At 43.4% G+C, this 19,264-nt stretch overlaps 1 protein-coding gene across 8 annotated transcripts in view; it reads right to left on the bottom strand.

The window, feature by feature from the left end:
* The window catches only part of LOC132821811 (traf2 and NCK-interacting protein kinase-like), a 240,745-nt gene that overhangs the window by 173,130 nt on the left and 48,351 nt on the right, over positions 1–19,264 (bottom strand). The gene's annotated exons all lie outside the window — the stretch shown is intronic.

Raw genomic sequence — 19,264 nt, 5'->3', positions numbered from 1 at the left:
GCCATGTCTCATGATTGGCACATGTTGATGGGGAACCAGGGAGTTAGGGACATTTCCTTATTGTGGAGGAAACAATGTCATATTCATTTGTTTATTCTTTACAGAATATCTTTATCTTCATGCTGTTTAGCACGGCTGAGGTTGGAGGGTCTGCAGGGTCTCCCTTTGAGGTACTGTAAAAGGCCTTCCCTAAGAGCAATTTCCATTGGAGTACTTGAAATGGTGTAGGTGTAAGGAATCTGCAGAGCCAACCCTACCCATAACAGGTGCGCATACAGACAGCACTGGGATCATCCTTTGGGCCCTTCATTTTCCAATTGATTGTCCCTGGCAACATCCCCTCATCGCCCACAAATGCATCCCTACCACCATCACACCCACAGCTTCAAGCTCTTCCTACTTCACCCCTCCATATCCTCCAAACCCACTCCACATTCAACCTCATCACAGACTCAACTTTGCCAACCTGGTTGAGCTGCCATTTCCTGTTCCCTTCCTTTGCACTGCAGAGTTCAATAGAGAACGCTGTTGACCACAGATGTAATCACATGGAGCTGACTAGTGCACACCGCTTTTCAACAGATCTGAACTAGATGCCATAAGATGCTTGTGCACCAATGACCCCAAGTTGAAAGTTACATGTAATTTTAAAAATTTCACAGTGTTGGGTATTCATAGCATGCAAATCAATTGGCACCTGCTGTGCATACCACAAACACACCACGGGTTCAATTTTCACATCTCAACTTGCCATTGGGGAATCAAAATATTGACTCATCATTATCACCTCATGGGAAAACATATTCTCAGTCATCGCCACATGGTGGGCAAAAAAGCTCAAGCTCATACCCTTCCACCCGAAACCTCATTTCTGCATTTTCCTTTTCCTTGTTGGTGTCACTCACAAAGCCATCACTTATTGTCCATTGAATGACAAGCTTTGCTTGATCATTTCAAACGACCATACTGCTATCATTCTGCAATCACAGGTAGGCTAGATCAGGTAAGAATTACAGATTTTTTCCCCCTCAAGGACATCAATTAACCAGATGAGCCACTAGAGGAAGTGGCTCCACAAATATCCCTATCCTCAATGATGAAAGAGTCCAACAAATCAGTGCAAAAGATAAGGCTGAAGCATTCTTAACAATCTTCAGGAAGAAGTTCCGAATGGATGATCCATCTTGGCCTCCTCCAGTGGTCCCCACCATTGCAGATGCCAGTCTTTGGATAATTTAACTCACTCTGTGTGATATCAAGAAACAGTTGGAAGCACTTGATACTGCAAAGGCTATGGGCCCCGACAACATTCCAGTAATAATACTGAAGAACTGTACTCTAGAACTGACTGAATCACCAGCCAAGCTTTGGGCTCCATCCGGGCCACACAGCTCCTGACCTCATTACAGCCTTAGCTAAAATATGGAATAAACAGTTGAATTCCAGAGATAAGGTGAGAGTGACAGCCTTTGACATCAATGTCATACTTGACTGAATGTGGAATCAAAGAGCCCTAACAAAGCTCACACCCATGGGCATCAGGAGGAAAATTCTCCACAGGTTGACGACCTTGAAAATAGAATGGTAATGCTTGTTGATAGTCAGTCATCTCAGCTCCAGGACATCTCAACAGGAGTTCCTCAGGTTAGTGTTCTTGGCCCAACCATCTTCAGTTACTTCATCAATGACCTTCCCTCCATCATAAGTTCAGAAGTGGGGATGCTCGCTGATGATTGCACAACGTTCAGCAGCATTCATAACTGCTCAGATATTGGAGCAGTCCATGAACAATTGCAACCAAGACTGGACAATATCTCATGCTTGAGTTTAGAAGTAGCAAATAACATTGGTGCCACACATTGCCAATAACAGACAATCTAGCTATCACCCCTTGACATTCCATGGTGTCACCATCACTGAATCTCCCACTATCAACTTCCTGGGAGTTACCATTGACCGGAAACTCAACTCAACTTGCCATAGGGATACTATGGCTGCAAGAGCAGGTCAGAGGCTAGGAATACAGTGGCAAGTAACTCATCTCCTGACTTCCCAGAGTACGTCCACAAGGCACAAGACAGGAGTTTGATAGAATACTATCCAATTGCCTGATCAATGCAGCTCCAACAACACTCAAGAAGCATGACACTATCCTGGACAAAGGAGCCCACTTGATTGGAACCACACCCACAAACATTCACGCCCACCAATACCGATGCTCAGCAGCTACAGTGAATAGCATTTACAACATGCACTACTGAAATTCACTGATTCTTAGCCAGCACCTTCCAAACCCATGACCATTTCGATCTAGCAGGATATAGGCAACTGATACATTGGGACACCTCCACTCAACAGTGCTCTTGCAAGCCATTCCCCATCCTGACTTGAAAATGTATCGTTGTTCCTTCACTGTCACTGGGTCAGAATCCAGAAATTCCCTCCCTAAAGGCATTGTGGGTCAAGCTACACCAAATGGACTTAGCAAGTCAAGAAGGCAGTTCATCAGGCAACTGGGGTTGGGCAATAAATACTGACACATATCCCATGTGTGAATAAATAAAAGAAGAAAATTCCTACATTGCCACAGTGGAATCTGTACCTGTACCCCACAGCACCAGTCTCTGTCACTCGATAACTAGGCCAGTGCCATTATCAGCACATCACTGTCACATTGCTTATCGCTTGTACCATCAATTCATGGCAATTGCCTGTCATACTTTTGTACACCTCAATCAAATCTCCCCTCAATCTTTTTCACCTCAAGGAGAATAATCCCAGCATCCCCAATCATACTTTGTCATTAAAAACCCTTATCCCTGCAACAGTCATAAACCCACCAGCTTTAAGGACATTAAAATGGTCATTGAATAGGCATATGGTTGAGAATGGAATAGTGCATGTTAGATGGGCTTCAGATTGGTTCCACAGGTCAGTGCAACATTGTGGGCCGAAGGGCCTGTACTGCGCTGTAATATTCTAACTGCTTTGGTAAGTTGATTAGTTAGGTTCCCTACAGTTTGGAAACGGGCCCTTCGACCCAACCAGTCCACACTGACTCTCCCAAAGAGTAACCCACCCAGACCCATTTCCCTCCGACTAATGCACCTAACACTATGAGCAATTTAGCATGCCTAATTCACCTGACCCACACATCTTTGGACTGTGGGAGGAAATTGGAGCACCCGAAGGAAACCCACACAGACACGGGGAGAATGTGCAAACACCACACAGACAGTCACCCGAGGCTGGAATCGAACCTGGGACCCTGGTGCTGTGAGGCAGCAGTGCTAACCACTGAGCCACTGTGCTACCCCAGCCCACCCCAGACCCTCTCATATTTCCTCAAATATGGTGACCTGAACTTGGTACAATAGTTCTGTTGTGGGTTTACCAGTGGTTTATAAAGCTCAGCATAGCTTCTCTGTTTTTATATTCATGAAGCTCATGATTGTACGTGCTTTGCTAACCAGTCTCTCAACTTGCTTTGTTACCTTCAAGGATTGAGGCACCAGACCCGTGGGCTCTACTGTGCTAGTGCACACTTTAGAACGTGGATTGGTTTCGACTTTAGCAAGAATTTCAGATGAAGTGTTAAGCAAAGAATTTTGTGAAGTGAGACAACCGAATCAGCCATGTTGGCATGGGATGGAGTTACATACAGACCCAAACTAGGTAACGGTATCAGGGTTTCTTCACTAAAGAATACTAGAGTTGGGGTTTTTTGCAGCAATGATATTTCAACTGATATTTCAAAATGAATTCAAATTCATAAAACTGCCAAGCTGGGGACTGAGCTCACACTTCATGAATTATTCATCCAGTAACATAACCATTATTTGTGAGCACGTTAATCTTGCAAACTTAAACCTCCTGACAGCGTCCAATGAGGGAATGCATCATGCAGTGCCAGACTCCACCATTCCAGACAAAAAGGCCCGGAATTTGTGTTATTTCTTTATTTATTCCAGGTTTATGGACATCACTGGTTGGGCCATCATTTACTGCCCATCTATAATTGCCCTGGAGAAGGTGGTGATGAACAAACTTCTTGATCCACTGTAGGCCATGGGAATGTAGCTATGTCCACAACTCTGTTATAGAGAGGGAGTTGAAGGATCTTGAACCAACGACACTGGGGGAACAGCAAATTATTTTCACATCAGGATAGTGAGTGGCTGGTAGTAGTGTTCCCATGTAACTGCTGCCTATGTCCTTCTGGATGGTACTGATCAAGCTGTCTAAGGAACTTTAGTGAGTTTCTGCAGTGCATCTTCTAGACAATACACACTGCTACGGCTGAGTAATAGATTCGTAGGATAGGTCATCTGAGATATGGTTGAAGCTCATGGATTAGTGACCTTTGGCTGGAAAGAATATGGCACATGTACACAACTGAAAACATATGGATCAAAGAAGGACAGGACCCTTCTCAACTTCTTTCAAGGGTAACTTCGCAGCCAAAACACAAGGCCCGCAAGAGAAGAATATCAGTTTGAGCCACAGCTGGAACTATCAGATCCCGAATAGTGTCTGACCTTCCAGAGAATAGACTAGGGAAGTCAGTGTTTGTGTGCTGCCAGAGAGAAAGAGAGAGAGAGAGAGAGAAATTGCTCCCAAACTTTCACAGAACACATTGGAAAAATAATTCTTAAGGTGTGAACAATTCACTCAATTGAACCAATGAGAAAGCTAGGATAAGTCAGCAGACTTGTCTAAGAAGGTAAATGCCAATTCTCTGTTACAAACAAGAACAACCCGTATTTCTGTGACTTCAACAACAAACTAAAACATCCCGAGGTTATTCTGAGATATAAAAAAAGTATTGTGAGAAAGCCAAAATGGGATTTGTGATGTCAGGTGTTCAATCGTTTATTCAAATAGGCAGTTTTTAAAGTAGCTTCTTGAAGATGGCAAGAGAGATAAAAATCTGGGTTTTGGGAGAGAATTGTAGAGTTAGGAGTCCAGATATCTGAAGTCACAGGCACCCAATGGTGAAGGGTCAGAAACCGGGATTGTTTAAGAGGGTAGAAAGGGAGGAGTTTATCAGAGTGTTGTGAGAATAGATTACAGAGTTGGGGTTGAGGCAAAGCAGGGATTTGAGAGTAAAGGTAGTAACTTTATTATTATACGTTTCTGGATCAGGAGCCAGTGAAGGTCAGCGCACTCAGACGAGTGAAAGAAATTCCAATGATCTAAGATAGGGATAGAAGAAGTTTGAATTAGATGAAATTCCAGTCAGGGAAGTATTGAATTAGTTAACAGGAACTCCACCCTTATGAAAATTAATTCTGCAAGGTTTCACACAAAATTCACGAATGATTGTGGTCATAGTATGGTCCCAGGAGGAGCTGGAATGGTGAGGTATTTTCATTCTCCCCAAGCCAGGAACCTTTTTCTATCAAAGTTAAATCAATCAAGGAAAGATGTGACAGGTACAAAATTAACAACGAAAATAAATTAGAGCATGTTGTGACTAGATCTGAGTTTGGCATTCAATCAATACAACTTCACCCTTTTCTCTTTCTGTCTCTCTGGGTGCATGCCAACTTTGAATTCTGATAAAGCAGGGATGAAAGATGTTGCAAAACTTATTTCAAAGGGTTTTAGCTCATGGCGTGAGCTAAAGAAGGAGAGCTTGATCGGGGATAGAATGGAGGGGACAGTAAGTGGCAAGACAGTGGAGCAATAAACATCCAGAAGCATCACTTACCCTATTTCACCTCTTACCCACTCTGAAATTTACAGAATTCTCCTTCCCCCTCTTTGCATCTGTCTGCCAGTGGAAGGGAAGTGGCAGATTGGTGGTGATGGTGAGGGGCTTGGCATTAATCGCAGTGTCACATTCTATTGCCTATTGTCTATTGATTTTCCTGCCCCAGGGAAGTTGTTTCTCATCCTAACCAATGCACAAGTAGCCTTAATGAATTTCTGCAGTGAGTACTATGGATGGTACACACTGAGTACAGTGGTGGAGTAAGTGAACATTTGTGGCTGTGGTTCCAAACTACAACTGTGCTGTGTTAGTTCATCTCAGCCACAGTTGAAGGTCAAGGATTCAAGTGGTTTGGAAGAACAGATGGACCAATGGACTGAGAAGTGGTAGATGGAGTTTAATTTAGCTGAAAGTGAGGTGCTGCATTTTGGAAAAGCAAATCAGAGCCGGACTTAAACACTTAATGGTAAGGTCCTGGAGGGTGTTGCTGAACAAAGGGACCTTAGACTGCAGGCTCATAGTTCCTTGAAAATGGGGTCGCAGGTAGACAGGATAGTGAATAAGGCATTTAGTATGCTTTCCTTGATTGACCAGAGCATTGGCTACAGGAGTTGGGAGGTCATGTTCTGGCTGTACAGGACATTGATTGGGCTACTTTTGGAATATTGTGTGCAATTCCAGTCTCCTTCCTATTGAAAGGATGTGAAACTTTAAAGGGTTCAGAAAGGATTTACAAGGATGTTGCCAGGGTTGGAGGGTTTGAGCTAGAGGGAGAGGCTGAATAGGCTAGGGCTGTTTTCCCTGGAGCATCAGAGGCTGAGGGGTGATATATAGAGGTTTATAAAATCATGAGAGGCATGATAAATATACAAGGTCTTTTCCCTGGGATGGGGGAGTCCAGAACTAGAGGGCATAGGCTTAGGATGAGAGGGGAAAGATTTAAAAGAGACCTCAGGGGTAACTTTTTCACACAGAGGGTGGTGCGTGTATGGAATGAGCTGCCAGAAGAAGTGGTGGAAGCTGGTACAATTGCAACAATTAAAAGGCATCTGGATGTGTATATGAATACGAAGGGTTTACAAGGATATGGGCCAAGTGCTGACAAATGAGACTAGATTAGGTTAAGATATCTGGTCAGCATGGATGAGTTGGACCAAAGAGTCTGTTTCAGTGCTGTACATCTCTATGACTCAATAACTCTACAACAGGGCGCACAAGTGAAAGCATATGCGATGAAAGGCTACAGCTAACAAGGTGAGCTTGCTCCTATCCCATATAAAGCAGGCTTCCTTCTGTTATTCACTCAGTTGTGGGACATAGCCTGAGAGGCTGGGTGGGGTCCAGAGCAATACACCCACACAATGATGGGGCCTTTGGGAAGAAAGGGAAAAACACCCTCGGAACAGAGAAAATGTCAAGTTGAAGGAGAGAGTCATGATTCTTCACAGCTTTCCTGTGATTTCAGAAATAGTTTACACTATGGCTTAGAATAGTACCAACAGAAACAAATTAACCAACATGTAGCTCTCACCCACACAGCAACCCTCACAATGTGTTGCAAACTTATAAATTACAGAAAAACTTTTTGCCAATGTCATGCAAAGGCATGCACGTGTGCCTTCATCTCTCACTGTGTGTGTTGTGGCTGTATTCTGTCACATTTCTATGCACTGTCTGTCAACCAGGTCTATCTCCTGTGTCTGTCATTGCATCCATGTGCACATCTCTCTCTCTCTCTGGAGGGTCTTCTTTTGCCTCTAGGATGCAATTGAAAACTACTGGGTGAGGGATTCCCACATGAAAAAAAATCAGTAGACGATTATCTTAGTGCTCCACCATTAAATGCCATTGTGGCTAACCTTCAGCCTCAATTCCACTTTGTGCCAACACCAGATGTCCCTTGTTTTCCTGAAAGACTAAAAATCCATAATCCTCTGGATAAAACATTCTAAAGATTTGCATCCCTTTAATTGACAGAGAAATGGAGAAATGGTGTCATCAAGCTCTTATCCTCCACGCCCCAATGTTCTAGATACCTCACTCAGGCAACGACGTGCCAGATGGAGTATAATACAGATTTGGGTAAAATTATCCACTTTGGTATTATGATGTAAATTGTGGTGGCTTGGGAAGGTTGATGTACAAAGCGACCTGGGTATCCTTGTACATGAAAGCAAGCATGTCGGAGCTGCAAGCAGTTCATTTCAATCATTATAGGATGACGGCCTCAATGGCTTTATTGACCATCCCTAATTGCGTTGGACAAGGTGGTGATCAACTGCCTTCTTGAACTGGTGCTCCTCTGGGGACACACACAATACTTGGAAGGAGTTCAAGGACTTTGGCAGATTGACAGTGAAGGAACACCGATATAGATCCAGAGTTAGCTCGGACTTTATAGTGAGGAAGGCAAATATATTTCATCCTTCATCGCAAGAGGATTCAAGTACAGGAGCAAGGAGATTTAAATGTAGCTGTACAGGGATTGATGAGACCACACCACAATGTGCTGATTTGGTCTCCTTACCCATGAAAAGGGTATACTTGTCAAAGAAGGAATGCAATAAAGATTGATTCCTGGGAGAGTAGGTTTACTTTGAGAGGAGTGATGGGTCAATTGGGCACGTGCTCATTGCAGTCTTGAAGAATGAGAGGGGATTTCATTGAAATGTGTAAAAGTTTGACCAGGCTGTACAGACTGGATGCAGGGATAATGCTTCTCCACGTTGGGCAGTATAGTACAAGGGGTGATGGTCTCAGGTATTTATGACAGAGATAAGATATGATTAGAGAGAGAGTACAGCCCCTTAAAGGTCAATGAGGTCATCTTTATATTGAACATCAGGAGATTAGAGACATACTAAATGAATATTTCACTTACGTTTTTACTGTGGAGAAAGAAATGGAGGCTATATAACTCAGGGGATTAAATATTGATGTTTTGAAAATAGTTTGCAATTCAGAAGTAGTGCTGGAGGTCTTAGAAAACATTCTCTGAGAAAACTCTGGACCAGTCGATGTTTAGGGGATTTTAACTTTCCAAACATCAACTGGGACTGCCATAATGTTAAAGGTTTAGGTGCAGAGGAATTTCTTAAGTGCGTACAAGACAATTTTCTGATTCAGTATGTGGATGTACCCACTAGAGAAGGTGCAAAACTTGACCTACTCATGGGAAATAAGGCAGGGCAGGTGACTGAGGTGTCAGTGGGGGAGCACTTTGGGGCCAGCGACCATAATTCTATTCGTTTTAAAATAGTGATGGAAAAGGATAGATCAGATCTAAAAGTTGAAGTTCTAAATTGGAGAAAGGCCAATTTTGACGGTATTAGGCAAGAACTATTGAAAGCTGATTGGAGGCAAATGTTCGTAGCTAAAGGGACGGCTGGAAAATGGGAAGCCTTCAGAAATGAGATAACAAGAATCCATAGAAAGTATATTCCTGTCAGGGTGAAAGGGAAGGCTGGTAGGTACAGGGAATGCTGGATGACTAAAGAAATTAAGGGTTTGGTTAAGAAAACGAAGGAAGCATACATAAGGTATAGACAGGATAGATCAAGTGAATCCTTAGAAGAGTATCAAAAAAATAGGGATATACTAAAGATGGAAATCAGGAGGGAAAACCGGGGACATGAGATAGCTTTGGCAAATACAATTAAGGCAAATGCAAAGGGTTTTTATAAATATATTAAGGACAAAAGAGTAACTAGGGAGAGAATAGGGCCCCTCAAAGATCAGCAAGGCAGCCTTTGTGTGGAGCCACAGAAAATGGGGTAGATACTAAATGAATATTTTACATCAGTATTTACTGTGGAAAAGGATATGGAAGATATAGACTGTAAGGAAATAGATGGTGACATCTTGCAAAATGTCCAGAGGAGGAAGTGCTGGATGTCTTGAAATGGTTAAAGGTGGATAAATCGCCAGGATCTGATCAGGTGTACCCAAGAACTCTGTGGAAAGCTAGAGAAGTGATTGCTGGGCCTCGTGCTGAGATATTTGTATCATCAATAGTCGCAGGTGAGGTGCCGGAAGACTGGAGGTTGGCAAACATGGTGCCACTGTTTAAGAAGGGCGGTAAAGACAAGCCAGGGAACTATAGACTGGTGAGCCTGACCTCGGTGGTGGGCAAGTTGTTGGAGGGAATCCTGAGAGACAGAATGTACATGTATTTGGAAAGGCAAGGACTGATTCGAGATAGTCAACAAGGCTTTGTGCGTGGGAAATCATGTCTCACAAATTTGATTGGGTTTTTTGAAGAAGTAACAAAGAAGATTGATGAGGGCAGAGCAGTAGATGTGATCTATATGAACTTCAGTAAGGCGTTCGACAAGGTTCCCCATGGGAGTCTGATTAGTAAGGTTAGATCTCATGGAATACAGGGAGAACCAGCCATTTTGATACAGAACTGACTCAAAGGTAGAAGACAGAGGGTGGTGGTGGAGGGTTGTTTTTCTGACTGGAGGCCTTTGACCAGTGGAGTGCCACAAGGATCGGTGCTGGGCCCTCTACTCTTTGTCATTTACATAAATGAATTGGATGCGAGCATAAGAGGTGCAGTTAGTAAGTTTGCAGATGACCCCAAAATTGGAGGTGTAGTGGACAGCAAAGAGGGTTACCTCAGATTACAACAGGATCTGGACCAGATGGGCCAATGGGCTGAGAAGTGGCAGATGGAGTTTAATTCAGATAAATGTGAGGTGCTGCATTTTGGGAAAGCAAATCATAGCAGGACTTATACCCTTAATGTTAAGGTCCTAGGGAGTGTTGCTGAACAAAGAGACCTTGGAGTGCGGGTTCATCGCTCCTTGAAAGTGGAGTTGCAGGTAAATAGGATAGTGAAGAAGGCGTTTGGTATGCTTTCCTTTATTGGTCAGAGTATAGAGTACAGGAGTTGGGAGGTCATGTTGTGGCTGTACAGGACATTGGTTAGGCCACTGTTGGAATATCGCGTGCAATTCTGGTCTCCTTCCTATCGGAAAGATGTTGTGAAACTTGAAAGGGTTCAGAAAAGATTAACAAGGATGTTGCCAAAATTGGATGATCTGAGCTACAGGGAGAGGCTGAACAGGCTGGGGCTGTTTTCCCTGGAGCATCGGAGGCTGAGGGGTGACCTGATAGAGGTTTACAAAATTATGAGGGGCATAGATAGGATAAATATACAAAGTCTTTTCCCTGGGATCAGGGAATCCAGAACTAGGGGGCATAGGTTTAGGGTGAAAGGGGAAGGATGTAAAAGAGACCTAAGGGGCAACGTTTTCATGCAGAGGGTGGTACGTGTATGGAATGAGCTGCCAGAGGATGTGGTGGAGGCTGGTACAATTGCAACATTTAAGTGGCATTTGGATGGGTATATGAATAGGAAGGGTTTGGAAGGATATGGGCCAGGTGCTGGCAGGTGGGACTAGATTGGGTTGGGATATCTGGTCGGCATGGATGGGTTGGAGCGAAGGGTCTGTTTCCGTGCTGTACATCCCAATGACTCTATGACTCTATGATCTAAAGGAGTCTATGCCAGGATGTTGTGGCAAGTTAGGGAGGAAATTGTGAGGCATCTAGCAAAACATGGGAGAGGTGCCAGAGGACTGGAGGATGGCTAATGTTGTGCCTTTATTTAAAAAAAGCTGTGAGGAGAAGACAGGGAACTATGGAGTCTGACATTGGTAATGGGTAAGTTGTTGGAGGTAATTCTGAAAGATAGGATTTACATGCATTTGGAGAGGCAAGGAATACTAGGGATAGTCAGCATAGGTTTGTGTGAGGGAAATCGCATCTCACAAATTGGCTGATTTTTTTTGAGGAAATAATCAAAAATGTGGGCAGGGTGGTAAACGTTGTTTACTTGGACTTTAGGAAAGCCTTTAATGAGGTAAACCAATTAGTAAACTTCGATCACATAGGATTCAGGGTGAGCATGCCAATTGGATACAACATTGGCTTTATGTTAGAGAGGGGGTGGTGGTGGAAGGTTGTTTTTCAGGCTGGAGGCCTGCAAACACCTGTAAGCTAGAGACTGATGTGTCCACTTTTGTTTGTCTTTTGTAGAAGTGATTTGGATGAGAGTGTAGGAGGCATGATTAGTAAGTTTGCAGATGACACCAAAACTGGTAGTATAGCGGACAGTGAAGAAGGTTATCTAAGGTTACAAAGGGATTTTGATCAATTAGGTCAGTGGGCTGAGGAGTGGCAGATTGAATCTAATTTGGATAATTGTGTGGTAGTTGATAAAATAAACAAGGACAGGACTTATACAATTAAGAGTACACTCTGGGTATTATTGTCGAATGGAGAGACCTTGGGTTTCAGAAATATAATTCTTAGAAATGTGTGTCTCAAGTGGACAGGATAGTTAAGAAGGCCTTTAGTATGCTTGCCTTCATTGCTCAGACCTTTGTGTACAGGAGTTGAGACATCATATTGTGGTTGTACAGGACATTGGTGAGGCCTCTTCTGGAGTATTGAGTGTGATTCTGGTTACCCTGTTAAAGGAATCATATTATTAAACTGGAGAGGGCTCAGAAACAATTCACCAATATGTTACCAGGAATGGAGGGTTTGAGTTATAAAATAGGCTGAGACATTTTTTCACTGGAGCATCGGAGGTTGAGGGGTGACCTTATAGAAGTTTCTAAAATCATGAGGGGCATAGATAAGATGAAGACCGAAAGTCTTTTCCCTAAGATGGTGGAGTTCAAAACAAGGAGGGGGGGGGGGGTATTTTTGAGGTGAGAGGAGAAAGATTTAAAAAGGACACGAGGAGCAACTATTTTATACAGAGAGTGATTAGTGTGTGGAATGAACTGGCAGAGGAAGTTGAGGATACAGGTAAAGTTACAATGTTGAAAAGACTTGGATAAGTATATGGAAAGCAATGTTTTGAACGGATATGGAGGCAAGTGTTTAGTTTGGGAACATGGTCAGTGTGAACTAGTTGGTCTAAAGAGTCTGTTTCCCTGTTGTATGGTTCTATGACTCTGTGATTTAAACTTTTTTAACTTTCCTCAGAGGGGAGTGATCCTGTGAAATACTGTATATAGAAGGCTGTGGAGACCAAGTACTTAAGACAGAAATTAATAGAACTCTAGACATTGTGGGAAGAGAGCAAAAATGTGGTGTTGAGATGGGGAGCTAGCCGTGATAATGTTGAATGACCGAGCAGTCTCAGTGGTCTGAATGGCCCATTCCTGCTTCTATCTTTGACATTTTGATGTTTCTAAAGTCCATCGGAGAAGCTCTTCAGGATCTTATGTATTACAGTGCAGAGCAAATATCAACCAATTTATTCAGGTGCTTATCATAGAACAACCTCTTTTTTGTTCACTTGTGGGACGTGGACATTGTCCATCCCTAGCTGCCCTTGAGGAGTTGTTGATAAGCTGCCTTCATGAAACATGAGCTATAGGTAGACTCATAATGCCATTAGTGAAGGAATTCTAGGATTTTGACCCATCAGCAGTGAAGGAATGGCAATATATTTCCAAGTCATGAAGGTGAGTGGCTTGGAGGGGATCTGGCAGGTGGTAGTGCTCCCACGTATCTGCTGCCTGGTCCTTCTAGATGGAAATGGTCATGTGTTTGGAAGGTGTTGTCTGAGGATCTTTGGTAAACTTCTACAGTGCATATTGCTGATACTACACATTGCTACTACTGAGCGTCAGTGGTAGAGGGAGTGGATGTCTGTACACATTGTGCCAATCAAGAGGGCTACTCTGTCCTGGATGACATCAAAATTCTTGAGTGTTGTTAAAGCTGCACTCCTCCAGGCAAGTTGCGAGTATTCTATTATACTCCTGACTTGTGCCTTGTAGATGGCGGACAGGCTTTTGGAAGTCAGCAAGTTACTCTCCGTGGGATTCTTAGCCTCTGACCTGCTTGTAGCCACAGTATAGAGTCATAGTCATAGAGATGTACAGCATGGAAACAGACCCTTCAGTCCAACCTGTCCATGCCGAGCAGATATCCCAACCCAATCTAGTCTCACCTGCCAGCTCCTGGCCTATATCCCTCCAAATCTTTCCTATTCATATACCCATCCAAATGCCCCTTAAATGTTGCAATTGTACCAACGTCCACCACTTCCTCTGGCAGCTCATTCCATACACGTACCACATTCTGTGTGAAACAGTTGCCTCGTAGGTGTCTTTTACATTCTTCCCCTCTCACCCTAAACTTATGCCCTCTAGTTCTGGATTCCTCAACCCCAGGAAAAGACTTTGCCTATTTACCCGATTCATGCCATTCATAATTTTGTAAACCTCTATAAGGTCACCCCTCAGCCTCCAACGCTCCACGAAAACAGCCCCAGCCTGTGCAGCCTCTCCCTATAGCTCAAATCCTCCAACCCTGGCAACATCCTTGTAAATCTTTTCTGAACCCTTTAAAGTTTCACAACATCTTTCCGATAGGAAGGAGGCCAGAATTGCATGCAATATTCCAACAGTGGCCTAACCAATGTCCTGTACAGCCACAACATGACCTCCCGACTCCTGTATTCAATACTCTAACCAATAAACAAAAGTATACCAAACGCCGCCTTCACTATCCTATCTACCTGCGACTCCACTTTCAAAGAACTATGAACCTGCACTCCAAGGTCTCTTTATTCAGCAATACTCCCTAGATCCTTACCATTAAGTGTATAATTCCAGCTAATATTTGCTTTTTCAGTTTCTGGTCAACAGTTGCCCCAGGATGTTGATAACAGGGATGGTTGTGCCATTGAATGTCAAGGGGCGGCGGTTAGGATGTCTCTTGTTGGATGGTAATTGTCTGGCATTTGTGTGGCACAAATGTTACTTGCCTCTTTTCAGCCCTAGCCTGGATATTGTCCAGTTCTTGCCTCATTTGAGCACAGACTGAGAACTCTGAGGAATCTTGATCGGTGCTGAACATTGTGTCATCTTTGGAAAAAATCTCCATTTCTGACCTTACAATGGAAGGAAGGTCATTGATGAAGCAGCTGAAAACACTTCCCTGAGGAACTCTATCCTGGAGCTGAGGTGACTGAGTTCCAACAACCAGAACCATCTTCTTATGTGCCAGGTATGACTCCAATCAGTGGACAATTTGCCCGATACACATTGATTCCAATCTTGCTAGGGCTGTTTGACAGTTGACTGAATGTGTCCATGATGTCAAGGGCTGTCACTCTCACCTCACCTTGGGAATTCAGCTCTTTTGTCCATGTTTGAACCAAGGCTATAAACAGGTCAGGTTTTCAGTGCTATTGTTGGAAAGTTGGTAGGACCCATAGCCTTTGCAGTGTCCAGTGTCTCCAATTATTTCTTAATGTCATATTGAATGAAACGAAATAGCTGAAAACTGGTATCTGTTTAGGTGGGGACCACTGGAGAAGCAAAGATGGATCACCCATGTGGCACTTCTGGCTCAAGATTGCTGCAAATACTTCAGCCATATTTTTATCTCTGATGTATTGGACTCTTCCATCATTAAGGGATGGGGATATTTGTAGAGTCTCCTTCATTCATCACCATTCAGGACTGGACGTGGCAGGAATGTGTAACTTAGACCTGATCTATTGGTTGTTTGATGGCTTAGGTGTGTCTATTGTTTCTTGTTTTTGCTGTTTAGCGTGTTAGTAGTCCTATTTTGGAGCTTCACAACTTGACTTCTCATTTTTAGGTAGTCCTTGTGCAGCACCTGGCCTGCCCTCCTGCACTCTTCATAAAACCAGAGGAAGTTTGATGGTAATGGGTGAGCAGGCCATGAGGTTGCAGATTATGCTGGAGTACAATTCTACTGCTGTTGATGGTCCATAGTGCCTCATGGCTGTCCAATCCTGAGTTATGCTTCCTGATTTGGTATATCCAATTTAGTCTGTCCCACTTTGCACTGGGACAGTGTCACACAACATGATTTAAGATAATAAGAGGTGGGACCTCTTCTCCACAACTAAAATGGCAGGGAGATGGGAACCAATGCGAGGTGTCAGAGGACAGCGAATCAAGGACAGGGACAAAAGACAGAAAGGAGAATATGGCAGAGAAATCATGGAAGGCCTACTTACAACTGAGATAGATAGGTTCTTGATCATTAGGGGAATGAAGGGTTATGGGGATAGAGCACATGAGGAATGTTGGATCAGATATGATCCTACTAAATGGCAGGGCAGATTCAAGGGGCCAAACGGCCTGTTACTGTTCATAATTATATAAACTTAACTTAAATTCCTGCCCTGGCAGAATTCAAACCCAGGTCCCCAGAACATTAGGTGAATTTTTTGGATTCATAGGCCCATGATAGTACTAGGAGGCCATTGTCTAGCCCACACCAGGGTACAACCTTCACTGAACTTCCTTCATCAAAAGTATAGATAAATGTAAGGTGCTGCATTTTGGAATGCAATTCAGAGCAGGACTTATGGTCCTGGGGCATGTTGCTGATCAACGAGACCTTAGAGTGCAGGCTCATAGTTCATTTAAAGTAGAGTCACAGGCAGATAGGATAGTAAAGAAGGTGTTTGATATACTTTCCTTTATTGGTCAGAGCATTGAGTACAGGAGTTGGGAGGTCATGTAGCAGCTGTACAGGACATTGGTATTCCACTTTTAGAATATTGAGTGCAATTCTGGTGTCCTTCCCATTGGAAGGATATTGTGAAATTTGAAAGGGTTCAGAAAGGATTTACAAGGATGTTGCCAGGGTTGGAGGAGTTGAACTATAGGGAGAGATTGAATAGGCTAGGGTTGATTTCAATGGAGCATCGGAGGCTAAGGGGTGACCTTATAGAGGTTTATAAAATCATGAGGGGACTGGTTTGGGTAAATAGACAAGGTCTTTTCCCTGGGGTGGGGGAGTCCAGAACTAGAAGGCATAGGTTTAGGGTGAGAGGGGAATGACATAAAAGAGAGCTAAGGGGCAACGTTTTCATTCAGAGGGTGGTACGTGTATGGAATGAGCTGCCAGAGAAAGTGGTGGAGGCTGGTACAATTGCAACATTTAAAAGGCATTCGGATGGTACATGAATAGGAAGGGCTTAGAGGGATGCTGGCCAAGTCGTGACAAATGGGACTAGATTAAATTAGCACATCTGGTCAGCATGGATGAGTTGGACCAAAGGGTCTGTTTCGGTGCTGTACATTTCTATGACTCTATGTTTTTCCTTAAATATCACGATGAGAATTCCACACAGCATTCCAGGTGGGGCCTCATCAAGCCTCCTGACAATTGCTACAGAAATTCTTTGCCATGTATGGTGATTCCATTGCAATAAAGGCCAACACAGCATTCATTTTTCTAAGGCTTGTTGTACCTGCATGCTAAACGTTTGGGAAAGCAAAGCTGGTTCTCCATCTCTGTCTTTTCCCTTCCCTCCTCCCTCCATGCATACCACCCCCCCACCGCCCCCCCACTCCCCACCCCCATTGATTTGTACAATCAATTCACACCTAATTACTGCTGAATTAATACATACATCGCTTCTTCCCTTGTTCCATTGGTCTCAAACATCCTTCCAGACTTTGTTAGATGAATCCTGGAAAGGCTTAACTGAAGGAAGAGCTCAAGGGGAGTGCCTTCAGTTCATGACAACAAAGGGAACATTGTCTCACCTCAACTATGTTTTGCCCCGAGGCCTCGCTCACCTTGACGATTGATTCCCTCAGAAGGATACAATAGTAAACCTAGCGAATGACACATGCAGGTCCAACCCAGTATGCTCCAAAGTGGAGCTCCAGTCAGACAGTATTCATTTCCAAATGTTACCCATGTTGCCTCTGGGCCAAGACAGGAAGTATCCAGTGCAGCTAATGTGAAAACCACAGCTTCTCTGGTGACAGGAAGATCCAGGCCAATTCTTATTTTTACCAACTTTTTCAAATCCAGTAATAAAACAATCTACTTTCTGGCTGATTCTCACTCTCAGTATGCAGTATTTCCACAGGTTTGTCCATCATTGGCCACAAATTCCTCGCACTTGACTAAATTCATTCTTTTGACTGAAGAGGTTCCATGAATGCAAACTTGCAGATTGTTATGTGCAACACTTCACACTCATCTGTCATTTTAAGTGCAATTAATTATTCCTAAGCGAATCCAAATATCAAGAACTTTCTACTCCATTTATTTTCTCAGCCTCATTGAAAAGAGATGAGCTCAGCCAAGAAATCCTTCTGCACTTGAAACGATATCTCTATTTCTCTTGCAACAGATGCTTTGAGACATGAGGAGTTTCTCCAGCATTCTCAGCCTTTGAAAGAAACTTTTCTATCATTTTCAATCCACATTGAGTAAACAGATATCAGGAGATGCATTCCAGTGCAAAACACTGTCCTATCAATACATTCTCGTTGCAATTCCCTGAAGTGTCTGAGCACAATGTCTGGATAAATTTTCAGTGCTAAATATTACGTACTGTACATTTAATACTTCCATTTAAAACTAATCCCTATCCCGTACTGCCAGTGTATAGAGTTAGCTCTGGAACTCAACAGCCTATTAGTGACAGAAATCAAGTCCGAGCGCAAGAATTCGTATCACTTTACTTGCCATTTAAGATTTGGAGGCAGATGCTGAATGATCTGATGTGCTCTATTCATTTGCTGTGCAGACAGCAGTGTGAATCTCCTCTTTACTTGCAACAAGCACATAGGGGTGACACAGTGACTCAGGTGATTAGCACTACTACCTCAGAGCACCAGGGACCGATGTTCGATTCTAGCCTTGGGTGACTGTCCACTTGGAGTTTGCGCATTTTCCCCGTGTCTGCATGGGTTTCCACCAGGTGCTCCAGTTTCCTCCCACAATCCAAAGATCTGCAGGTCAGGTGGATTGACCATGGGCAATGCAGGGTTACAGGAATAGGGCAAGGGTTTGGGTTTAGGTCTGAGTGGGATGTTGGTCAGAGTACAGTTGATGGGCTGACTGGCCTGCTTCCACACTGTAAGGATTATATGATTCTAAGCAGAAAATGACAGGTGAAGTCTCAGGACCTGCACGCCAAGCCAGTAGCAGAGACACTTCCTTTTCTCTAATTTAAACTGTTCAAAAAAATGACATGGAAAAGAAAATAAACTCAACGAAGTGAGGAGATGGGTGGGATACCATAGTCTGTAATTTTTCCCCAGACCAGTACGGATCGCTTATTGTTGGCAGGAACAACCCTGGGATAATAGTCTGTCAAGACTGAAGCTCAGATGTACTCATATCGAATGCTGTCCCTTGGGCTTGTGTTAACTTCGCACAATTATCCTGATATCTTCAGGGATTAAAGATTAAGCTCCAGGGCACATCCGCCAACTAAATCATTGTGGGTTCTCTCTTTCATTCTTTGAAACACTTTATTCTATTTAAAAACATTGCTGAAGATTGAAGAGAACCAGCTGTTTGACTTTTGGGAGATGGGAGATCCTGTGATGGAGCCTCCAGGAATATGTAGTTGAACAGAGTTGGCAACCCTCATCCACAACAAAAGCAATGTTTACAATGGAGCCAATTAAAGAAAATTACTATAAATATTATGTTTGTTTTTCATTGGCATCTTGTGAGACATTTTATGCAAAGATCTGACCTGCAAATTCACAACATGGT

This window comes from Hemiscyllium ocellatum, chromosome 13 (genome assembly GCF_020745735.1).
Source record: "Hemiscyllium ocellatum isolate sHemOce1 chromosome 13, sHemOce1.pat.X.cur, whole genome shotgun sequence".
Taxonomy (NCBI): Eukaryota; Metazoa; Chordata; class Chondrichthyes; order Orectolobiformes; family Hemiscylliidae; genus Hemiscyllium; species Hemiscyllium ocellatum.
This window is presented reverse-complemented; position numbering and strand designations above follow the sequence as displayed.